The 20,203-nt window shown below is 39.9% G+C and overlaps 1 long non-coding RNA gene across 1 annotated transcript; it reads left to right on the forward strand.

Annotated features, from left to right (window-relative positions):
* The first annotated feature begins 9,137 nt into the window (after positions 1–9,137).
* LOC105945449 lies at positions 9,138–12,430 on the forward strand. Its single transcript, XR_001169017.3, has 2 exons — positions 9,138–9,347; positions 11,289–12,430. It is a non-coding gene; the product is annotated as an uncharacterized LOC105945449 (long non-coding RNA).
* Positions 12,431–20,203: the final 7,773 nt, after the last annotated feature.

Genomic DNA, 20,203 nt, shown 5'->3' on the forward strand with positions numbered 1-20,203 from the left:
CTACACACCCTCTAGCTTAACCTAAGACTTGTAAAAAGTTAAAAAGTTTCTAGCTTAACTTCAGAGTTGGCCGTAAGGCCGGAAATGTTTTTGATTTGTATAGATGTAATAACAATGTTTCTTTTTTTTGTACTCCTGTTGGATACCCTCTGCCCTTCAAATACCCAATCTTCAATGATCCGAGATCCGGGAACCATAGGCCGAATAGTCAAGGTAATAGTCCGACGTAACAAACAACAAAACGTGAGTTACATAAAGGTACTTCTATCCACACATTCTCTTAACATAGACACGGAAACCATAGGGAAACAATGGTTTAAAAAGGGAAAGCCGAACCATCCTCCAACTATTCCTACTTTACAGAAATGGATTCCACACTGTCACAATACCCTTATTTAATAAATGATAATGGCATCCCAACTGAAATTCATTTCTCACAATGTACAAGGTTTTAATTCCCCTAACAAAAGGACTAAAGCATTCAAATACTACCACTCAACTAGAGCTGATGTCCTATTGTTACAGGAAACTCACTTTTCAAACACATCGATCCCTAAATTCCTCTCTCCCTTCTTTCCCAATTTCTACACTGCAAATGGCCCAAATAAGACAAAAGGAATAGCAATATGTGTCAGAAAGGGTTTCCCACTAACAATCCGGAGCGAGATTAAAGATCAGGAAGGGAGATACCTGATCTTAATAGGGGACCTTCAGGACCAAAAAATTACCATAGTAAATTATTATGCTCCAAACACAGATCAGGTAACATTCCTAGTAGACCTGCTCCATACAGTCCAAAAATATAAAGAAGGTATTCTCCTCATGGCAGGTGACTCCAACCTAAGCATGGACCCGTCATTAGATAGATATAACCCATCAGAACCCGAAAAGCTCCCAAAACCGCCCCAACAAAACAATCCACCAACTCACAAGAATTTATCTCTTCTTAAGAAAACACTATCCTCTATGCAACTGGTAGATGTATGGAGGGAGATGAACCCTAAGAAAAAAGACTACACCTTCTACTCTAACCCACACCTAACATATTCCCGCATAGATCATATCTGGGCACAACAAATTCTATTACCAAACATTATATCGTCCAAAATACATACAACAGTATGGTCAGACCATTCACCACTCTCCCTAACCCTAAGAGATCTTCACCAAACACCTACAACTAGGAAATGGAGACTCAACGACACATTCTTAAAAATCCCGCAAACCCAAGAAGCTATACAAAATCATCTTGAACAATACTTCAAAGAAAACGAGAACAGTGTCAACTCCAAGGTTAGTTTATGGGAAGCACACAAAGCAGTATTAAGAGGGCATATAATAAATGTTATCTCCCATAAGATCAAACAAGCTAATCAGCAAACAGCTCAAATGCAAGCCAAACTGGAAGACTTAGAGAAACAAAACAAAGAGACCTCCACCCCACTACTGAGAGCGCAACTGACCAAATTAAGGACCGAATTAGATTTACATTTAACAGTTAAAGCAGCCTCCACACTGCAATGGAGATCTCAAAAATATTACTCACTAAGCAATAAACCTACCACATTGCTAGCTAAACAATTAAAAAAACCATCAAAACCCAACACAGCCTTATATAAAATTAGAACTTCTCAGGGAGAGGTCTCAGGGAACCCAAGTAAAATCATAGAGGAATTTAACAAATTCTACAAAACATTATTCTCCACAAGCACACAGTTTTCCAAGGTAAAAGCAGACAAATTTCTAGAATCAGCAGGCCTTCCATGCCTAACGGATATCCAGTCCAATTTATTAGAAAGTACAATAACCCAAGAGGAAGTACGGAAGGCGATAAAACAATTAAAAATATCAAAAGCACCGGGCCCAGATGGCTTTACAGCCTTATACTACAAAAAATATGCCAAAATATTAATTCCCTACTTAACGAATACTCTAAACGAAATTATGGATGGAGGATCCTGGGGGAGAGACTCCCTCCTAGCCCAGATCACTCCCATACCAAAACCAGACACAGACCCATTACAATGTGCCAATTACAGGCCAATTTCAATAATGAATATAGACGTAAAAATTTTATCAAAAATCCTAGCCGAACGCCTAAACACCTTTTTACCCACTATAATTGACAGCGACCAAGTAGGCTTTGTCCCCAAACGCCAGGCATCGGATAACATAAGAAGGGCCTTAACTTTTATACACACAATACAATCTAAGGCTATACCTGGGTTACTCGTATCTATTGATTTAAGTAAAGCCTTCGACTCAGTGTCATGGCCATACCTACACTACATTTTAGAGAGATGGGGCTTTAAACAGAAATTTCGACACGTTATTAAAGCTCTATACAATAACCCTCAGGCATATGTCAGATGGGGCCCTTACTTTACAGATCCCTTTCAACTATCAGGAGGCACAAGGCAAGGATGCCCCTTATCTCCGATACTGTTTATCTTGGCCCTAGAACCACTGGCTGCACAAATCCGAAACAATATAAATATAACGGGGCTAAACGTAGACTCAACCCACCACAAACTATGTCTCTTTGCGGACGATATTCTTATGCTAATAACTAGACCATTAATTACTCTACCTAATCTGATAGATACATTTAACAAATTTACAGGACTTTCAGGGCTCAAGATAAACTATACCAAAACCTGTGCAATTAACATTAATCTCCCTCCTCCACAAATTAAGCTTCTTAAATTGAATTTTGACTTTCAATGGCAAACAACATATTTAAAATACCTAGGGGTCAAAATAACCCCAAATATACGAGACCTTTATAAGACTAACTACCCCCCCCTATGGAAAAAGGTAGCCGAAGACAGGATATTTCCTGGATCGGCCGAATACATGCAGTTAAAATGGTCATCCTACCGCAAGTACTATACTATTTTAGAACTTTACCAATTCCTATACCAAATGCAGACCTTGAAAAGCTACAACAACAGGTAATGAAATTTATATGGAACTTTAAACCTCCCAGGGTTTCTAAAGCGACAGTGCTTGCACCAAGACAAAAGGGAGGTTTAGGTGCCCCAAATATGGGGAAATATTTCCAGGCAGCCCAATTAGCATCCATCCCTCTGATGTATGCTAACCCTCCTCCAAAATGGGTTACCATGGAGGAAACGCTTATCCACCCGGTAAAGCTAATAGCAACCCTATGGACACCTTATGTTCATAGACCAGATGGTTTAACCCCCATGTTAGAACATATATTAGGTGTCTGGGATAAGGTAAAACACAAAGCGAAACTATTCTCTCCCCATTACCCAGCAGTCCCCATAATAGGAAATCCCGAATTCCAGCCAGGACTGAACAAGGTATCTTTCCAATGGTGGGAGGCCAAAGGTTTGACTGTATTGAGACACATGTATGGAATTGCTGGCCCCCTGAACTGGGACAGATTCCAACAACTATACTCCCCTCCCCCGGGAGAACTTTTCAGGTTCATGCAGGTGCAACATTACCTGAAATCTAAATTTAAAGGCATACAGGTACCACCTTCCACATACCTGGAAATCGTATGCACAAAATATCCTTATTCAAAAGGAGTACTTTCAAAGTTATATAGTCTCTTATCGGAGACCAGCCTCCCACCAACCTTGCCCTACGTAAGAGCCTGGGAAAGAGACCTGGGTCAAACACTAGAGGAAAAAGACTGGTTTGTAATATGGGATCAAACTGCACATAACTCAATTAATACCTCCCTGCTTGAGGCAGGTTACAAGGTTCTGCTACGCTGGTATTTGGTCCCATCCAGACTCCATAAAATTAACAACCAATGTGACCCACAATGTTTTAGAAAATGCGGAAGTGAAGGCACGGTTCACCATATATGGTGGCAATGTTCTAGAGTGCAGAGATTCTGGACCAGAGTATACCAAATGATATATTCTGTTACAGGTATAAATTTGCCCAAATCACCAGAGCATGCACTATTGGGAATGAAAATCCCCAACATAAATAAAAACGCAAGAACGTTAATAAATCAAATTTTCACAGCAGCTAAATTAACCATAGCCAAAGCGTGGAAATCCCCACTTCTGCCCATACCACAATTAAAAAATAAGATTAACTGGATACTAGTTAACGAAAAATTAACTAGTATTCTCACAGATAGGCAAGAACAGTTTCAAAAAATATGGGCTCCATGGCTACAATATTCTATCTCTCTGAGCTGAACCATGCCCTCACTTCCAATATAAGATAGTAGGAAACTTGTATGATGGGGGAAATCTACTGAAAAGTCCCAAGAGACACATGAGTAAAGAAAACCTATAGGTAGTACCCGGATCTCGGTGAGAAGAATACAGAAGCCTCCCAACAGGATCAACTTGATATAATGTTTTGTTATAACACCAGTTTTTTCCCCACCATTCCAAGTTTTGTTTTCCACCTTTCACTTCCCAGCAAGCCGGGACCCTGAAAAAGCAAGATCCCGACTTGCCCACCTCTCACCCCCCTCCCTTACCTTTTCCCTTCCTCCCCACCCCCCATGCCCCCTTCCCCATTTAAAGAATGAAGCATACCAAATATGTATAGTTAACAAATGAACAGTTTATTGATGTACCAAATGTAATACTACACAATGGTGACAAAATTGTTATACAATTATCATTTTCAATAAAAAAGTTAAAAAAAAAAAAGACTACATCTTCTTAAAAGATGCAGAAGTTTTTCCTGCGTAAAGCATATTTGTCAGAGTTAGTTCCCATCTTAAACAAAATAACTGGTCGCATTACAACAAAACCTACATTAACGTGTGAACAAATTACTATTGGAACATGCAAGGTATGTAGAGAGACATTTTACGAATAATGAAAGAAAATGCAAGTGTTTGGAAAGGAAAATGCAAGTGTTTGTTGTTGTTAAAAGTTTAGAGGTGTGTGCTGTTGAACAGAAAAGCTGCAGATGTGCGAGTAGAGGCAGAGGATAACGTAGAGGCTAATGAGAAAGATATTGGTAGTAAAAGATAGATATATGAATGTTCTAAAGAAGGAAAAAGTAAGTTATTATATATAAGCTTGTCAATCAGAGAGTGAACTAAGTATTAGATTGAATTATGATTTGTGACTAGATAACAAGAATAGAAAGGCCGCAGTGCTGACAACTCCAATAGAGAGAAACAGCCCCTGCCAAAAAAAAAAAAAAAAACACTAAAATTCTACTCTGTATCATAACACATAAGCAACATAACCCGTGGAACACACATAATTTTAGACATATTTTTTTCAAGACGTGCCGTACTGTAATACAGTACTTCTCAGTTTTGTTCAAGGTCTCTTATTTGTTCATAGCTCATACAACCCCAGCTAGACCAAAACGTTAGCAATCCTTAAACATGTGTGCAATTTAGTAGATCTTTAGCATCTCCTGTTTAAAAATTAACTAGATTAGAAGCAACATGATTTGATTTAAGGTATTTGATGTAACTGCATGGAAAATGTGTAAAAGATGTATAAACTTCTATTGTGAATCATAGTTTGTAAGTTTTGTAAAAGACTGTTCATTATAATAAGCTAGGACAGGGGTAGGGAACCTATGGCTCGGGAGCCAGATGTGGCTCTTTTGATGGCTGCATCTGGCTCACTGCCAAATCTTTAATAAAAAAATAACAGGGGGCGTGGCCTGCGCTCGGCGGATTGAAGACGCCCTCCTCCGCTTTGCATCCGGGATCCTTGGTACCCACCCTACTTTGCCCCTGTGCTCGGCGGATAGCAGACATGTTCTAAGCCTTAGAACATGTCTTCTATCCGCCAAGCACAGGCCACGCCCTCCTCCGCATCCGGCATCCTTGGGATCCACCCTACCTTGCCCCACAGCATCCGCGGCCAAACATATTGTATGGCTCTCACGGAATTACATTTTAAAACATGTGGTGTTTATGGCTCTCTCACCCAAAAAGGTTCCTGACCCCTGAGCTAGGAGATTGCGTTGCCACCTGTAGGCTACTCATTATATTCAGATAATTTCACAGGTCCTTCATAGCACCACCACATGTCACACTCTCCAAAAATAAAAACATGTAAGTGAATAAATCTGGGAGACCTTGTGTCCCAGTGGCGCCTTAAAGGACATGTAAAGCCTACATTTGCCTACAATGTATATCAGTTGGGCATGTTTCCCACACCCAAATGGCATTATTTGTACTGAATATATCCCCTTCACTTGCTAGTGCCATCACATTTTCCTAAAGCAAATAGCAGCTTTGGCCATTTTTCTCTGATACATAATCAGATACATTTAAATCTGCAAACAGCATACACACACAGACCCTTATTCAGCATACATTTCATCAAGAATACAGGCTCACACAGGCACAACTGTCTGATAAAAGTTCTGCTTTGTTTGAGCTGAGCTCAGGAGAGTTGGTTGGGAGAAAAAACTATGGGAACCAGCAATGCCATCTCTTCACTGGCTGCTAGACTGGAAGGCATGTTTAGTAATATGAGCTTAGAACAACTGAGCATGCCCACAAGCCAACAGCCAAAGCAAATTCCTGAGGGTGGGGGCTGAGTGGGTTATAGGAAGAGAAGGAAATCTAAGTGATTAAGGAGATGTTGCAGCCTTACTATTAACCCCTGGACAACCAGTGTGGCATGTATTGAAAGATTTCAAATAGGCTGTTCACTGATTAAATTTTTGTGTGTGGGGTTTACATGTCCTTTAAGACCATAACTGAACTTAAAGAAATAGATGTTTTTAAACAAGAAACTTAATTGGGAAACTTAACTGTGGGGATGCCCGCAACCCAGTGAAGACACCCTTGGTTCTTTTTGAATTATAAGTTATATCTTAATTTGATAGGTTATGAAAGGTTGATGATGATTTTGTTAATAAGAATTAATAATGTTTTAGTAAATTATTTCTGTTTACAAATGACAATTGTTATATGTATTGATAAAAGTTGGCAATATGGATAATGTATGACATATTAACTAGGGTATGGAATTATTAAATACAAATTGTTATATTAATGTTGATAAGTTGTATTCTAAAGTATTGAATCAAAATGGTGCCAGTGCCACTCACCACACCCAACTCTGTTGTTTAAGCTATCCTGCCTCCATTGCTAGTGTGTTACCAAGTATGCCCATCTGTTTACATGCCCTACCCCTTCAGTGGGTGTTATCATAGCAGCAAAAGTGCGTAATAAATAAATTCGTATTCGACCTCTATAACAAAAGTGTTATCTATTCTTGAAATATGTACAAGTTCATACATAGCCTCCAACATTAACAGGGTTCTTGTATACTTATGATACCTGTGCACAATTCAAAAGCAATTAATCTGGCTACATCAAGCTGTTTTCTACCGCTGTTTTACAGCAATAATATTAGTAAACTATTGTTGATATTTATAGCTCTTAAGTCTCTCCCTTCGCGTAGGTTGTTTTAGTTTCAAGTTATCATGTAGCTATTACACAACGGTTAACTGTTTGCTTGTAACTCGGATAACTTTCTGCCAGTCACCTTACAATGCGCTATACCATTAAATGATTGTTTGAGTCTGTGTCTATAACAATTTCTAAAAAATAATTCTTTTTGTAATTTTCTCTTTTCTTTCCCATTTAAAGGCATTCCAGCTTTGTGACTTTTAACAGTACAGGTTATAACATATGTTTTGAAGGTAAAAGTAAATCCATGTTACCCACTATTTATTTCATTATAAAATTATTTTTGAGCCATAGGTTTAACTATGTCTCAACAGGGGGAAGGGTAACATATAGTAACTTAAAGTAATACAATGATATTAATACAAATAAAAGAAATAAAGAACATATATACATGTACAGTTATAATCAACCTATCCTCTTCCATCTACCTTGTTCAGGTATGCTGCTATATTGAGTCATAGGCATTCATAGGCATAGCTATGTCTCAATGGGAGGAATGGTAAACCTTATAATGTTAACTTAAATGAAACTAACACAACATATGGATTTTCACATTATTATTGTAAAAAAAATTTTGTTTAGCAGGTTATATGCATAATACATTTAATGCCCAAAGGGCCTTATGCCCCGAACAAAGTCGCTTTCCCACAGCCCAATATTGTTTTCAAACAAAATGCATAGATTTTATCTGATTAAATGCGTAAATAGGAAATAATGTCTTTTAATTGTAGATGTCTTTACTAGATAGGTAGGTAGATAGATAGATAGGTAGAACCTGAATAAGAGGTATACATTCTTCTTCTAGTCAGCGGCCTCTGTGCTTTGGCCAACTTTATCCCCAGAAGGATCCCATTCCTGTTTGAGTAGGATGAGGAGGAGACCACTGATTTGAATGGGAACCCAGATATGTAACTCTGTACTGCCAGATATGTAACTCATGTGCTGTTAAGAGGTACATGAGCAGGGAAGAGGTCTGGGAAAGAAAAATTTGTGTTTGCATTCAGCTATGAACAACACGGAGGAACAGCACAAGAAACCGGAACCATTTTATTTCCTGTACTCCGTCTTGTTCATATCATGAAATATATAAAAGGACTTTGTAAAATATGTAAAAAGTAAGCTTAGATAGTCAATGGATGACAAAGAGTTTTCACCCCTTGGAAATATTGTATGATTAATTGTACAGAATTCCTCACATTCAGAGATGAAGCAGACCAAACACTTGCTAAGTACATGTGCAAAATGCTTAACAAAAAAGAGACCTTTTATCTCCTACTTTATTCCCGAGAAAGTTGTGAAATTTGGAAAATGGTTTCGGTTAAAATAATCTAAAGAAAGAACAGATTACAGGTTGGGGAGATCCATATCAAGTCCTGTTATTCATGGACATTTTTGGTTTATATTTATAACTGATTAATATACATATATACTTATTCTCATAGCATGTGCAGTATTATAAGAAAAGTATGGTAAATAATAGATCAAAAAGGAGTACACTCTGTTGATAAGCTATACTGATAGGTTACCATAAATACTCGAGTATAAGCAGAAGTTTTCCAGCACTCAAAATGTGCTAAAAAAGGAATCCTGGGCTTATACTCGAGGCAACTAATTTTGTGAAATCAAAATGATCATACCATGTAGCAGGCAGACACACAAGCATGTTGCACCGCCCCCGCCCCGTACGTCACACGTAGCGCCGGACCCCGCCCAGGCACTGCAGGACTACTCGTCACAGCGGCGGATCCGTCGATATGCGCACCCCCCCCTGCCTCGGGCAAGCGCGCACACGCGGCACGTCTCGTTCGTGCAATGGGAGGAGTGCGCGCGGCGCGCTTGGGCTACGGATCTACGGATCCTCTGTTGTGACGAGTAGTCATGAAGTGCCCGGGCAGGGTCCGGTGGCGCTACGTGTGACGTGCGGTGGTGCGGTCAATGCTAGGTGAATGCTAGTTATTTTCCTCTTGCTTTGTTTTCCTTGACTTCTGTGACAGAATGAACCAGTGATCAGTCAAAGAGCACTGTGCATTTTGACTACTGCCAGATACAACTTCAGGAGTGGCGCCAAAATCACAGCTCATATATATATCATATACTTTATGTTTGACCCTTTAAAAAAATTACAATAACATTTTAAGGACATTTTGTCCAGTGCTTCTCAAGGATTAACATGTGTAGGAGATGATGTGGCTGATTTTTGATAAGAGATCAGTGCAGGCAAGTTATGTATTCAAGCATCCCAATGATTTATTAAGCTAAGGCTCATGGCACACATGGCTGTTTCTCCTCCATGGAAAAATGCCTGAACCCTGCCATGCTGCCTATCATTGCCTACAATGGAAATTCTCTTGTACAGGTACCAAAAATGTCATACAGAGTTCTGTAGCAAGTGACAAGCAGCAGGGGAGTAAAGAAGACGTGTGCCATGACCCTAACAGTATTAGTGTCTTGCTGTGCTTAAAACGAATGATTCAGTAATGCTAAGCCAGCATTCTACAAAAGATTATTTGGCCACATGAGGACATTGTTTAACTTGGTGCGCTAAAGAGGAAGGCCATTATAGCTCTTACTCTTGTGTAAATACTAATACCAGGGCTGCTTAAATACACTATTTGACCTAGGACAAAGATCCCTTTAGTGGAGACAGAACTCCTCTATAGTGATGGGTGAAATGTTTTGGCAGGCATGGATTTGCAGCAAATTAATTAAAAACTAGGATTATTTAATTATCCAGTTAACTCAAATTGTTATACTGTGAGCTATACTGTGGGTTATACCGGGTGCCTGTGTGTTGTCGTGTGTGTGTGTGTGGTGCCGGGTGCCTGTGTGTAGTTGTGTGTGGTGCTGGGTGCCTGTGTGCAAAAATGTAGCAATTAAATTGAGATATTAACCTGTACAACCTTGCATGTGGTTATCTTATGTTGGATGCGCCTCATTTTCCAGCCCATACCTTGTGTTTATTAATATGGTAGTCATGTAAGCACTTGTGAGTGTCCTTTTATTAAATAATTTGATTATTGAAACTTAGCAGTAGCGGCTGTATTTCCCACCCTAGGCTTATACTCGAGTCAATAAGTTTTTCCAGTTTTCTTAGGTAAAATTAGGTACCTCGGCTTATACTCGAGTATATACGGTATTTAATTTCTGAGGTTTACCATTTCTTATTGTGACTGGCTTATAGTATAATGGTATCTACATGTCAGTCCATAAAACTTTTGCCACAAATATTAATATTCTATATAACCTAACACCAACAGCTGTTACAATAGCAGAATTTCCTGCATACACACAAGCCAATTGCAACCTGGTAAAACCTTTTCAGGAAGGGACAGAATGTAGGGAACCTGAATAACCCCTTGGGAGAAGTCTGACTACAAAGGGGGACCATTCTAGAAGGGTTCGTCTCAACATCAGCGGAAGAACCATGGGTTTGTTCGGGGGTACTAAGAAAGACAGGGAAAGAAAAGATTACTATAGCATGTATAGTAGTATGTATAATAATAGTTCTAGGTATGAGGTTGCAATACTTTCCATTTTCTTTACTGTCATAATCATGATATTCTTACTACCCTGGGGTGAGTGGAAACTCTCTGCCCCATACATAAAAATAAATAAAATTAATAAAAAATAAAATAATAATAGCACATAACAGCTCCCACATAAGACATAAGTGCTCCTTATTGTATACACCTGTTACTTCTACATATCAAGTTACAAAACCCTTGATAGTTAAAGTTCCTGACAGCCTAGATACCAGCGTTAAAATTGATGTATGTACAGTAATAAATTTCCAATACAGCTCCCTCCCAAACGGATCAGGAGTTGCTGTTTCAGTTAGCTAATACTACCATTTTATACTTTCCTATTGCAATCTACCTTACAGATAACAAAGGTCACACTCCAACTTCGAATTAAGCGAGACACCAATGCACCTAAAGGGTCGTTTGATAATTCTGTTTATATTGATAGTATTGGAGTACCTTGTGGAGTCCCAGATGAATTCAAAGCAAGAAATCAGATCACTGCCGGATTCAAATCTCTATTTGCTTGGTGGTAAACCATAAATAAGAACGTTGTCTGGATCAACTATACCTACTACAACCAGCAAAGGCTTGTGAACTTCATTAGAGACGGCTTCAAAGGAGTTGCCAGCCAACTTGGCATCCTTAGTCGCATGGCAGAATGGAATTGCCCTTGATATGCTGTTGGCCGAGAAAGTAGGAGTATGCAAAATGTTTGGCAACCTGTGTTGCACTTTCATCCCAAATAACACCGCAACTGATGGCAGCATCACCAAAGCTCTTCAATAACTAACAATGCTATCGAATGAACTTGCCGAGAACTCTGGTGTCTCTAATCCTTTTGTTGACTTTTTGCAGGACTGGTTTAACAATGGAGTGGAGTAGAATTGCTGTAAGTACCGCTGTTTTGGTCACTTGTGGGTGCTGTCGCATCCCTTGTATTCGTGGCCTTTTGCAATGTCTTATTGATACTGCACTTACAGAAACTATGTATGTTCACTTTACACTCACCCTGATGATAGTGCAAATGTTTGTGAAACAGGTATTTGAAGTCTAGGATGAAAAGCAATGCTAGTTCTAATAACTGATATTTTTCTGTAACATATAATGCATCCATAAGTATTAAAAGGGTGGAGATGTAAGGAAAATTAAGAGGTAATAATTGAAGTATGCATAATGTACAGAAAAATAATGTGCTGAAATGTTATGAAATGTGGTAAGAAGTTACTTCTTGTTTTCTCAGACTCTGCTGACCGCTATTAAGATAACAAACATAATTCTAGATACTGACATTTGGAAAGTACCAACTCTCTGTCCATATAAGAATGTGACATCCAGTAAAGACCCCAATAAACTAACAAATACAGGGTCTTTGTGGGTGGAAATATGGGAGTGTTTATGTACTGAGACTATAAAAAGCCTAGCATGTTATGTATAGACCGACAACCATTGATGCATGCTTGTCTCTCTGATGCAGACAAAAATAAACACAAATATTACTTTGCCTGTGTAGCCCTTTCTTGGCACACTCACTAAATTTGGCTGTGTATAGGCTTAGAAAAACAGGAGATTTGTTGTTCTCTTGAATAATAGATACGGGGAACTGGGATGTAGCGCAGTGCCTCCACCTAGTGGACACTGAGGAGCACACCTCAAGGGGATTTCCACTAGGAAATAATCACACACGGTTTGCAGCAATATCAAACTTTATATAACTTTGGAAATAGAAGGTAGAACAGCTTTAGGGATAACTGATAATCCTGTCCCGAGGAACTTGTGTAGTCTATCCACTGCTGGCACAGTCTCTGTACTTGCCCAGCCCCAACTTGGATCTGGATAGACCCCAACCCTTAAAGGAGAAAGAAAGGTAAAGTCACTTGCGGGTGCCAAAATATTAGGCACCCCTAAGTGACTTTAATCTCTTACCCCATACCACGGGCTGGTGCCCCTGTACGGAGAAAACCGCAGCAGCCCGGGGTAGCAGCGATCGCTTCCTCCGTCTGGGTTCCCTGCGCGCACATGCGCAGTAGAGTAAAAAGCCGAACTTTTAACAGAAAAGTATGCTTTTAACTCTACTGCGCATGCGCCGACTGCTGGCATTTTCAGAAAGGAAGCAGGAACGAGGAAGCGCTGCGCTCCAGGTACCCCGGGCTGGTGCTGTTTTCTCCATACAGGGGCACCAGCCCGGGGTACGAGGTAAGCGATTAAAGTCATTTGGGGGTGCCTAACATTTTGGCACCCCCAAGTGACTTTGCCTTTCCTTCTCCTTTAAATCAGTTCAGTCCCTTCCCCAAGAGCTCTTAATTCCCCCTAGGTAGCGCTACCTGCCCCAGAGTACCTTCCCCTTTGAAAAGGTGGCTGCTCCCACGTAGCAGGCAAACAAACAATACCTGTTCACTCCAGGGGACACACAGAGATACCACAGAGGACTTCTACTCTCTGGCAGCCCAGCAGACTTTTATCTTTGCAGTCTAAACTCACAACACTTTGTACTGGCTGCTCACTCTGGATCTCTTTTTAAACACTGGCAAAAAACAGCAGGGGCTCCCTTTATAAACTGCTGGGCCCGCCCAGGGTCGGACTTGGGGGTGCAGGGCCCACCGGGGCTCCCGCCCCAGGGGCCCTGAGGTGTCCCAGCCAGCCGTGTCCCCTACCCCCCCAGGGCCCCCCCAAACCCTCCCCGCAGGGCCCCCCCTAACCCCCTCGCAGGGCCCCCACCTGACGTCCTCCCCGAGCGCGTATAAATTGAACGCGTCAGGGGAGGAACAGTCAGAAGGGGGAGCGAAGGCAAAGGTCGGACTGGGCCGCTGGGGCCCACTAGGGATTTTTCCTGGTGCCCCGGCGGCCCAGTCCAACCCTGGGCCCGCCCCTACATTTTTGGCTCCAAACCTTAGGCACACCTCTCCCAGACGTGCACTGGGGCATCCAGCCAATCGGGTCCCTCCCCAGTCTGCAGCTAAGCCGGATGAGGTCCCCTACACCTGATTCTGAGAGCCCTGATGTCCTTTGCTGCTGAATTCTTTTAACAATAATTTTTGTGGTGATGATTGAACTGACACATTTCAAAGCTCGGAAGTTGTGAACTTTCCAGAAATATTGCCATTTTTTAAATGCACAGATGATATGTTAAAGAAAACATAATACTCAACATAAAATCTCAGGTAGTGTTGGTGGCATTCAAAACTTATATCAGAGTTTTAAAAGTAAAGGATTTACTGTAAAGCAGAGGTTGATCATGCAAGATCCACATACACAGCACAAATCAGTGTGGAAGAAATAAATAGAATTTGTGTTTACATACAATGGCAGACAGACTTAGGGGCACATTTACTAACCCACGAACGGGCCGAATGCGTCCGATTGCGTTTTTTTCGTAATGATCGGTAATTTTGCGATTTTTTCGGCGTCTTTACGATTTTTGCGTAAAAACGCGAGTTTTTCGGCGTCTTTGCGATTTTTGCGTAAAAACGCAAGTTTTTCAGCGTCTTACCGATTTTTGCGTAAAAACGTGAGTTTTTCGTAGCCATTACGAAAGTTGCAAAAAGTCGCGATTTTTCCGTAGCGTTAAAACTTGCGCGAAACGTCGAAAAAGGCGCGCCTTTGCGCGCAAGTGTTAACGCTACGAAAAAATCGCGACTTTGCGCAACTTTTGTAATGGCTACGAAAAACTTGCGTTTTTATGCAAAAATCGTAAAGACGCCGAAAAACTCGCGTTTTTACACAAAAATCATAAAGACGCCGAAAAAATTGCAAAAAATACGAAAAAAACGCAAAATGTTCGTTTCCAATCGGAATTTTTCCAATTCGGATTCGAAATCGTGTCTTAGTAAATCAGCCCCTTGGTGTCTATGACGGATTTTGTTAAGTACAACAAGGGTGTCAAATACTTACTAACTGTCATAGTTGTCAAATTACATATGGGCTGTTATATTGTATGATAAAACAGGCAAACTTGTTACAAATGGTCTTGAAACTATATTTTTCAGTGTCAGTATACCTCATAGACTAATCAAGGTAAAGAATGTTTACATTAAAAATTATTTAAAAAGCATGTTGTACATCGTTTTGTAACTAACTACTGTATAAGCCACAGTTGTGAAACAATTTAATAGGACATTTGGAGTTATTTTACCAAAAACAATATATATCGTTAAACAGACATATTAAAGGATTTAGTCTACAGTTACAATCATACTATCCATCAAACACAGTATACCAGGCCTGTGGATGTAACACAGACTCACTCACTGGAAAAATATATATGCCTGTTATTTTAAATGTAAAAAAATTAAGCTTAACTTTAAAATCAGTGATTACATGAGGATTTCAAAATAAAGATTTAAACACTAATAGCATGAGACTGGTCTACAAAAAAAAAAAAGCACAGAAGATACCTAAAAATTAGAGCCACGTCTATGGAATTGAAGATATTAAACCAGAAAATTGTCAGAGCCCAGATTCTTTACTGCAGCAAATGGTTGGGATATCTTGCAAAATTTAATAGTTGGATTGAGAAGCGACAACTACCGTAACTCTTTTTTAAATTTTAGCAACAATGGAGGAAGGAGATTTTTATTTAACACTACCCAGTAAGGTTTTGTTTATCACTTACCTGCAAAATAAAATATCCAGCTACACTGTGAAATTATCTAAACCCTTGATGCTGAAAGGTGAGTGGGAATTTGGCAGAAATATAATAGTCACATACCCATACTATTGAGGCAGACGAAGGTCTAGTCTATGTTGGATTTCCTGGAGGCCCCCTGAAAGAGTTAAATATGAAACAGTACAGCACTAATAAAGATCTTGGTAAAAACTATAAATGATAAAACTGAAAGTCAAAAGACACTGGTGTTTGATGTGAAGCTGAGATATGACTAGATAGAAAGAACAATATCTGTAAAAGGGACACACACCTTCTTAGCTAGTAATAAATTGAGTGCTATTTTAGGTATTGATTTTAACCAGTTTAATAAAAGTGTCAATGGACGATTATTCATGGATATAAAAGCCGGATTTTACACCTAATACAGACACTGTTCAAAGAAGCGTGTTATAGAAATCACCAATCTTCTATGGTCTGAAGATTACTGTGTATACACAGTCATCAGACCATAGAAGATTGGTGATTTCTATAACACGCTTCTTTGACGAGTGCTTTTATTAGGTAGCAACAATGAAATGGTCACTCAGCAGTTTTGCCCACATTACAGTAGATATAAATCATGATAAGAAGATAAATTTGTCATTTAATTATTGGAAAGCTATTGTGAAACTACAGTTTCACCCATGTAAAAGGCCCGGGCCTAGGGCGGCACATACACAGGGGCGGCATGCCGCCCCGCCGCAAGCAAATTTTAACATTTTGCTCCCCACTGCTCCGTATGGAAGGTCTACGTTTGGCGCTTGCGCATTAGCGGTCGCGGCGGGGGGGGCTTGTTCGTGCATGCGCAAGTTAGGCGCATGCGCATGCGCATTCGCGGCGGCGGGGGCGCCGAATGGGGGCGGCCTTGGGGCGTCCCAAGTAGAAATCCGGCCCTGTATACCTATAGGGCTTACGTCGAGACTATTCTTAATTATAGCTCAGATGTATTATCAATATCATACATTATTACCATAAGGACACAGTGGGGCATCATAATATGCGAGTTCTAGATGGCCATAATGAAGGTTTCACAAAATGCACGTCTCACTGAATATGGTTGGGCCATAGAATTCAAAGGACAACTATATACAAATGTATTCTATTAGGAACAAATAAGGATCTTTTCTGTTTAATGTCGACAGAGGCTGAACCCTCTAAGATTCAAATACCTGCCTGCTGTGAGTATAGGTCATACCTGCTCACACACTGGGGCTTTTAAGCAACAATGCAAAATATGTTATTAACCGCGCCAGCATGAATGTTTTCAGCATACCGGCAAGTAGTCAGGTTTGCAACCAAGAAAATCTCTTTTTGGGACAGCTTCCCAAGTTAGTTATCATAGGTTTTGTTCATTACTAAGCATTCCCAGGGGGCTATAACAGAAATCCCTTACAATTAACTATGTATTCTAAAAGAGAGGTTATATACCTCAATAAAGTTTAATTTTTCATAAAATTTACAAATCATTATTTCCACTTCTGACACAATCTACGGGTGAATGAAATGATAGGTGAACAAATAATTGACAAATGTCCAAACACTGTCCACAGAGATAGTTTCATGAACAGTGCAATACTGTACAACTATAACAGTGTCTATACAAAGGTGTTTTGGTTTAGAGGTGTAGAAATACATCACATAGTAACATATGTTTAAACACTGCCCACAGGAATAATTTCATGAATAACTAGAAAGAGAATTTTGAGAACAAACTTCATGTTGGGTTGAAAGACGTGAAGTCACTGAATGAAATCTGATCTGTTGTTGGCTCCGCCCACTTTTTCTAACTTTGGACCACAGTTATATAGTAAAAACCACTTTGCAAAGTTTGGGAACCCTGGTTTTAACAGTGTCTGAATGGCAGCAATTTAAATTTCCCCACTGAAAGTCAACGAGTGACATCTGATTGGCGGTTGGTGGCTCCACCCCTTTTTCTAACCTGGAACTGCAGTAACCCAGTGACTAACTCTGCAAAGTTTAGGGACCCTAGGATTAATAGTTAAAGAACGGCAGCAGTTTAAATTTAAACCAATAAAATTCAATGGATGAAATCTGATCGGCTGTTAGTGGCCCAACCAACTTTTCCTATTTTTGAACTGCAGTCCCCAGTGACCAACTTTGCAAAGTTTGGGGACTGTTGGTGGCTCCGCCCACTTTTTTTCTAACTTTGAACAGCAAATACCCAGTGACTAACTCTGGAAAGTTTAACAACCCTGGAATTAATACTTAAATAATGGCATCTGTTTAAATATAAACCAATAAAATTTAATGGGTGGAAATGGATTGGCTGTTGGTGGCTCCGCCCACTTGTTCTAACCATGAATGTGGTCAGCCAAGTTTGGGATTTCCGGATAACAGATCCTATACCTGTACTTCTAGGGATCAGGAAGTAAAACATATCTTTAGTTTCATTATCAATGTATGCCCTGTTTAATACAAAAAATAAATAACCTTACATATTTCCTATTTAATAGGAAAAATATGTTTAGCACAAACCCTACTAAAGGACATGTAAAGCTTGCATTTCCCTACAATGTATATCAGTTGGGCACGTCTTCCACACCCAAATGGCATTATTTGTACTGAATATATCCCCTCAGCTTGCTAGCACCATCACATTTTCCTAAAGCAAATAGCAGCTTTCACCCGGTGGCCATTTTTCCTCTGATACATATTTAACTCTTTTACTGCCAATGACGTATGGGAAACCAGCAATGCCATCTTTTTACTGGCTGCTAGACTGGAGGGTGTGTTTAGTAATCTGAGCTTAAAACAGCTGAGTATGTCTGGCAAGCCAGGAATCAAAGCAAATTCCTGAGGGGTGGGGGGGGGGGTGAATGGGTTACAGGAGGAGAAGGAAATCTAAGTGATTAAGGAGATGTTGCAGCCTTACTATTAACCTCTGGACAACCAGTGTGGCAGGTATTGATTTCAAAGAGGCTGTTCACTGATTATATTTTTGTGTGTGGGGTTTACATGTCCTTAAATATAATAATATGTATTCATTGTAAAAATTTCAGTACTAGAGTTATTTTATAAAACACCCCATTTTTAATGTGTTTGATTTGCAGATGCCACATGGTCAGTATCCCTAGGGGCAGTTGGAGGAGAGGTCAAACTCTCCATATCTTACAAGAATGACAAGCTTTTGATTATGGTGATGCACATCCGTGGCTTGGTAAATACTCCATAAAATAATTTCATTGATATTGAAATGATTTCTTATTCATTGATTTGCTTAGGCTCCTAATTTCAGGTCTAGCCACAAACTTATATATTCTTCCTTTGGCTGCTTGATTTTTCTCCAGGTACTGTGTTCTCCCCCACACTCCAGAAACACAAAGGAAGGTTAATTGTCTTCTAATTAGACTGACCATAGTTACACAGGGTTGAAAAAAGGCCATCAAGTTCAACCCTAGCACACACACAAACCTATTCTGACCTATCTACCCTGTTTCCCCGAAAATAGGACATCCTCCGAAAGTAAGACACCCCCCCGATTTTTCACCCCCCTCGGAAAATAAGGCACCCCCCGAAAATAAGACACCCACCTAGGGCTGGGCGATAAATCTCACCCAAACGATGGAATAAATGTGTACTGTATTCTTCTTCATGGAAAAATAAGACATCCCCTGAAAATAAGACCTAGTGCATATTTTGGAGCTTAAAAAAAGTATAAGACAGTGTCTTATTTTCGGGGAAACACGGTATACACTCACATACATAAACAATATATACCAACATCAATACTAACTGTAGATTTTAGTATGGCAATAGCATTGGATACTATGGGCCTTCTGTAAGATATTGCTGGCTCTGTGACCTTTTACAGTGGAACCCAGGCGTAGGCTACAAGGAGTGAGTCCCTGATGTCTGCATCTGAGATTGAAGCGTAGATGGTTCCGATAGTCTGCGAGTTTTCTTGCTGTTCTTTCATATTCCCGAACCAGTTTTAGAGTATTCTCTCCAAAATGAATGGCAATATGTCTATGAAGATTTTTATTCATCCAGGTCATGGTACCATGACCTGGATGAATGAAAATCTTCATAGACACATTGGATACTATGCTTATGCAAGAAATCATCCAAGCCCCTCTTAAAGGCATTAACAGAATCTACCATCACAACACCACATGGAAGGGCATTCTACAACCTCACTGCCCTCAGACAGCACTTTATTTGCTTTAGTAGTAACTGAATGACACTACCTGGAATTAGACAACTTGTCTACAAGAATCCCCAGATCCTTTTCAATTAAGGATAGTGTATAACTTGCATTTATATTATTTCTACCAAAGTGCATAACTTTGCACTTTTCAACATTGAACCATTTTCCATATTGCTGCCAAGTTTTTCAATTTTGTCAAATAGCTCTGCAAAGTGGCAGCATCCTGCATGGAACTAGTATTGTCAGCAAAAATAGAAACAGGACTTTCTATGTTAAAAAGCAAAGGACCAATGTCTGACCCATGTGGTACTCCACTAACAACACTGGCCCAATTAGAAAATGTTCCATTTACCACCACTTTCTGTAATCTATCCTTCAGCCAGTTCTCTATCCAAGTACAAATACTATGTTCCAGGCCAATATTCCTCAATTTTATCTTGAACTTTCTGTGCCGTACTGTATCA

The sequence above is a fragment of the Xenopus tropicalis genome, chromosome 2, assembly GCF_000004195.4.
Source record: "Xenopus tropicalis strain Nigerian chromosome 2, UCB_Xtro_10.0, whole genome shotgun sequence".
In the NCBI taxonomy this organism is placed as follows: Eukaryota; Metazoa; Chordata; class Amphibia; order Anura; family Pipidae; genus Xenopus; species Xenopus tropicalis.